The sequence below is a fragment of the Electrona antarctica genome (genome assembly GCF_951216825.1).
Source record: "Electrona antarctica genome assembly, chromosome: 15".
Taxonomy (NCBI): Eukaryota; Metazoa; Chordata; class Actinopteri; order Myctophiformes; family Myctophidae; genus Electrona; species Electrona antarctica.
Genome location: NC_136796.1, coordinates 15,139,170 through 15,145,258, shown reverse-complemented (window position 1 = coordinate 15,145,258; position 6,089 = coordinate 15,139,170). Strand labels below are relative to the sequence as shown.

Sequence of the window (6,089 nt, the reverse complement as noted above, 5' to 3'; positions counted from 1 at the left end):
TCAGTCCTGATAGAACGTTTACACGCTAATGAAAATATGATCCGTTGTGACGTCAGACAAGTTTGCTTCTGTTGGACTCCTACAGAAATCTGAGAGACAGCTGAACATTTGTCTCTCTTTAATAGCTTATAGCTGTAGGGAGGATTCTCTTTCAGTATTATAAGTACTTGTACTGTGCTGGAAGCGTTGCACGATTTATTGTACGTAATGAAACGGAGCACACATTAAAGCACACATTAAAAAAAGCATGAACAGAAGGCAAATTTATGTCTACAGCACATTTCATACACAAAGTTCAAGGTGCTTTACATAAGGCATAACATATTTTAATGCAAATATACAGAAATAAAATTATTGCGACCGCAGTTAACTATGAAATCGAGCATTTCCCGTCAGTTGGTCACGCCCCATATATGGTCATGCCTCGTGACATCACGTGATGTCATCAATATTAAGCCCATATATGGAGATCCCTGATGTCATCAATATTGGCCAGCAACTCTACATCTCACCTCAAACCCTTAGATTTCCATATATGGAGCTTACCTGTTCTGACATTCCACATGTTGATCCTTCCCCATCCATCCTTCCTCTTTGATGTCTCCCTTTTGACTGATACCTGTCCATTTAAACTCTAGACTGGCCTGCCCCAAAGTTATCTGTTAATTAATGCCCGGCCCTACCTGGGCCCTCATCAAACCCTGTACACTCAAGACACTTCCCCCGCTGCCACCCCTTAGATCTCCATATATGGAGCTGACCTGTTCTGACATTCCACATGTTGATCTGACCTCATCAAGTCCTGTACACTCAAGACATGCTCCATATATGGCCAGTACAGAATTCATTCCATATGTTGACCCCCCCATGCCAAAGCGCCAGCGCTCGCCCATCAGTCTGCTGTCATCCAGGCGGATACGTGCACGCAACCTCGCCCTTGAGGGCGAGGTCGCTTCTCGCCCTCAGGCGTCTTACTGGTAATATAATTATATAAGATAAAAAAATAAGACCTGTCTGAGGTGAGTGGTGCAACAGCGCCCCCTGTTGGTACCCTAAACAGACAGACAGACATACATAGGGACAGACATTGCTGATCCTTGAAGTGGTTGCACCACTGAAAAAATATTTGGCTGTAAGCTGAAATATTTTTTCTTAAAAAAAATGGGGGGGAAAGTTATTTTCTTTTTTACCCTTGATTTAAAATATACAGAGTTGGCCCAAGCCTCAGATGCTCTGAAAGTTTGTTCCAACTTTGTGGCATAATAATAACTAAACGCTGCCTCACCACGTTTTGTTTTAACTCTGGGAATTGCTAGTAAACCCTTCTCGGATAACCTGAGACTTCTCCAGGGTTCATAACATCATAGCATGTGAGAGAGATATGTTTAGGCCCGAAACCATTGATTTATTTAAAGATGATTGCTAATATTCACTCACTGCTGGAAGCCACCAGACTCACTGTACTGGAAGCCAGAAATCTGAGAATTGGTGTAATGTGTTTTCTTAGTTCTTCTAGTTACAGTAGAACTCCAGCAGCTGCATTCTGAGTTTTAGAAATCTGATAGCCTTTTGGGTGAGATCTGGGAGAAGTAGTCTAATCAGCTATACAGCATGGATATAATATTCTAAGTTTAATCATAAATCATTGATATATTTTTAAGACGATAATAGGCTGATTTTGTTATTGACTAATTGATGTGGCGCTATTAAAATCCACAAATCCAGAATTACAACACGATTTCTGGCTCTGCCTTTAACCAATTAACCCATTTTGGGCGGGAACCCCTTTTGGTGTTAGCGTTATGTAATGCTTTAGCTATTGAAAAACGACGAAAGAACGACTGACATAGAAACATAGCTTTTTCAGAAAACTGTCAGGATATAGAAGAGATTTTTAGAATCTGATCCCAGGTCAAAATGGACAGGGAGTCAAGGTGAGAATGACCTTTCAGCCTTTCTTCCTTGGAACTTCATACACTGATCCATTGGAACTTCATACACTGATCCATTGGAACTTCATACACTGATCCATTGGAACTTCATACACTGATCCATTGGAACTTCATACACTAATACATTGGAACTTCATACACTAATCCATTGGAACTTCATACACTGATCCATTGGAACTTCATACACTGATCCATTGGAACTTCATACACTGATCCATTGGAACTTCATACACTGATCCATTGGAACTTCATACACTAATCCATTGGAACTTCATACACTAATCCATTGGAACTTCATACACTGATCCATTGTAACTTCATACACTGATCCATTGGAACTTCATACACTAATCCATTGGAACTTCATACACTGATCCATTGGAACTTCATACACTGATCCATTGGAACTTCATACACTGATCCATTGGAACTTCATACACTGATCCATTGGAACTTCATACACTGATCCATTGGAACTTCATACACTGATCCATTGGAACTTCATACACTAATCCATTGGAACTTCATACACTGATCCATTGGAACTTCATACACTGATCCATTGGAACTTCATACACTGATCCATTGGAACTTCATACACTGATCCATTGGAACTTCATACACTAATCCATTGGAACTTCATACACTGATCCATTGGAACTTCATACACTAATCCATTGGAACTTCATACACTGATCCATTGGAACTTCATACACTGATCCATTCACAAGTTGTTCTTGTCTGATCACTTTACAAAGTGAGCACTGAGCAGAACAACATCTTTATGTATTGGGTTCCTAGTGCAGAACAAAAATGATTGAAAAAGTGTCGGGAATGACTGAATGAACTCTCATTCATTCTTTTAGAATGACTGAATGAACTCTCATTCATTCTTTTAGAATGACTGAATGAACTCTCATTCATTCTTTTAGAATGACTGAATGAACTCTCATTCATTCTTTTAGAATGACTGAATGAACTCTCATTCATTCTTTTAGAATGACTGAATGAACTCTCATTCATTCTTTTAGAATGACTGAATGAACTCTCATTCATTCTTTTAGAATGACTGAATGAACTCTCATTCATTCTTTTAGAATGACTGAATTAACTCTCATTCATTCTTTTAGAATGACTGAATTAACTCTCATTCAATCTTTTAGAATGACTGAATGAACTCTCATGAACTCTCATTCATTCTTTTAGAATGACTGAATGAACTCTCATTCATTCTTTTAGAATGACTGAATGAACTCTCATTCATTCTTTTAGAATGACTGAATTAACTCTCATTCATTCTTTTAGAATGACTGAATGAACTCTCATTCATTCTTTTAGAATGACTGAATGAACTCTCATTCATTCTTTTAGAATGACTGAATGAACTCTCATTAATTATTTTAGAATGACTGAATGAACTCTCATTCATTCTTTTAGAATGACTGAATGAACTCTCATGAACTCTCATTCATTCTTTTAGAATGACTGAATGAACTCTCATTCATTCTTTTAGAATGACTGAATGAACTCTCATTCATTCTTTTAGAATGACTGAATGAACTCTCATTCATTCTTTTAGAATGACTGAATGAACTCTCATTCATTCTTTTAGAATGACTGAATGAACTCTCATTCATTCTTTTAGAATGACTGAATGAACTCTCATTAATTATTTTAGAATGACTGAATGAACTCTCATTCATTCTTTTAGAATGACTGAATGAACTCTCATGAACTCTCATTCATTCTTTTAGAATGACTGAATGAACTCTCATTCATTCTTTTAGAATGACTGAATGAACTCTCATTCATTCTTTTAGAATGACTGAATGAACTCTCATTCATTATTTTAGAATGACTGAATGAACTCTCATTCATTCTTTTAATTTGACACAGCATTTTAACTGGTGATGGCATATACTGTACATTCATGTTTCTCTTAGAATACATGTATCCCGAGATGTTGTTTATTTGTTTTTACGTCCGGAGACTCCTGTCCACGACAGGTTTCAGACGCGCCTCCTCCCCAGGAGACTTGGCTCAGATCTGAAGTTCTGAACCCATTTGATTTGGCGTTGGGAACCCAATGTTTACCAGAAATGTAGCATAATTTTATATTCCTCATGGCTGTCTTCTTGGGTACATTTCTAAAATGTAAAAAAAGCCAGGTACTGTATGTACTTTTGTCTTATAGAATGTTAAAGAAAATAAATGTATACCGACAATGTTGCCAGTTTGTCCGTTGGCCAGCCGGGATACATATGTGGGTCCAGAGAGTTGTCTTTACCACTATACCGTCGTCACACCTCATAACGTCTCCACCCTCACACACAAGCCTGCTGTGTGTGTGTGTGTGTGTGTGTGTGTGTGTGTGTGTGTGTGTGTGTGTGTGTGTGTGTGTGTGTGTGTGTGTGTGTGTGTGTGTGTGTGTGTGTGTGTGTGTGTGTGTGTGTGTGTGTGTGTGTGTGTGTGTGTGTGTGTGTGTGTGTGTGTGTGTGTGTGTGTGGTCTCTAAAAATGTCTGTCGGTTCCCAGTAGCTTTGAAATTTGAATTAATATGCTTTTCGACGGTACTCTTAAATTCCAGTGTATTTACAAGAGCAACTGTCGGAGTTCTATAATTCACTTAGTCACACATGCATTAACTTGCTCTCCCACACACACACACGCACACACGCACATACGCAACCTTGCCACACAAACGCGACCATCCACATCTCTCTCTCTCTCTCTTTCTCTCTCTGCTATTATTTGTCTGTAGTCCTGTGATAAAGTCAAAACATGTGCGTGTTTGATTTTTCTCTCCTAACAGGCCCCAGGGGAGGAGGCCTGGTGAGAGAGGTTTAGCAAATGGACTGTTTGGTGGTGATGGAAGAGGAAAGACTAATGACGTTTAGCCCTCTCTACTAGTCTGGGTTTCACTTTAGCATCTGTGTTTCAGTGATGTGTTTAATTGAGAAGTGTGTGTGTGTGTGTGTGTGTGTGTGTGTGTGTGTGTGTGTGTGTGTGTGTGTGTGTGTGTGTGTGTGTGTGTGTGTGTGTGTGTGTGTGTGTGTGTGTGTGTGTGTGTGTGTGTGTGTGTGTGTGTGTGTGTGTGTGTGTGTGTGTGTGTGTGACTGTGCATGCGTGCGCGCGTGTGTGCGTGCGTGCGTGCGTGCGTGTGTTCGCAGGTCATATACAGTATTTGGCGCATGTTTGTCTGCATAATGTTTGCATATGTGTGCATGTGAAAATGTTCAACATCTCAAAAGTATTGTGTGATAAACTACCAACTTGAAATAATTTCAATAAACTAACAAAGAGATCCAAGACACTGACAATCATTATTTGGCACGTACGCACACAGGCAACGCCAGGCAGGCGTGTGTGGACACACACATGCGGACACACACACACACACACACACACACACACACACACACACACACACACACACACACACACACACACACACACACACACACACACACACACACACACACACACAGCAAGCTGTGCTTAAGCTGCAGTCAGAAATATCCGGTATCGTTAAAGCCTCAAGTTACGGACACATGGACTTTAGTTTGACATTTGAGGTAAACCAGACTGAACTGTGGTCAGACATTAGTGGTCAAACCCTGCCAACCCTGCCAAACCCTGCCAAAAGATGCACGAGAAAGACACACGCGTGTGCGCGTACACACATGCATACGCCCGTACTGTACAAAATGAGTTGACACTGGAAATGGCTGTCCCCAGGTCGCTCGCACGCACGCACGCACGCACGCACGCACGCACGCACGCACGCACGCACGCACGCACGCACGCACGCACGCACGCACGCACGCACGCACGCACACACACACACACACACACACACACACACACACACACACACACATAATATGTACACACAACAAACTATCTGTCAAAGCTTTTGACAGAACCCCTTTGCAATGTGGCTGTCAACTTCAATTATTATAGAAGTTCAAGGCACACTCCTGTTATTTGCCGTCCAATGCTCGAATACGTGCAAGTGAACTGAAAGGCAGTCACATGCATCGATGCACACACACACACACACACACACACACACACACACACACACACATTCTTCTCTCCGTCAGTCGCACACACTATTTGTCTGCATGGTCTTTGT

The 6,089-nt window shown here is 40.8% G+C and overlaps 1 protein-coding gene across 1 annotated transcript in view; it reads left to right on the top strand.

Annotated features, from left to right (window-relative positions):
• Window positions 1–4,861, top strand: part of atf6b (activating transcription factor 6 beta) — a 63,294-nt gene extending 58,433 nt beyond the window's left edge. Inside the window, exon 18 of the mRNA XM_079523510.1 lies at window positions 4,764–4,861. The gene's annotated coding sequence lies outside the window, so the exon portion shown is untranslated. The remainder of the gene's footprint in view (window positions 1–4,763) is intronic.
• Window positions 4,862–6,089: the final 1,228 nt, after the last annotated feature.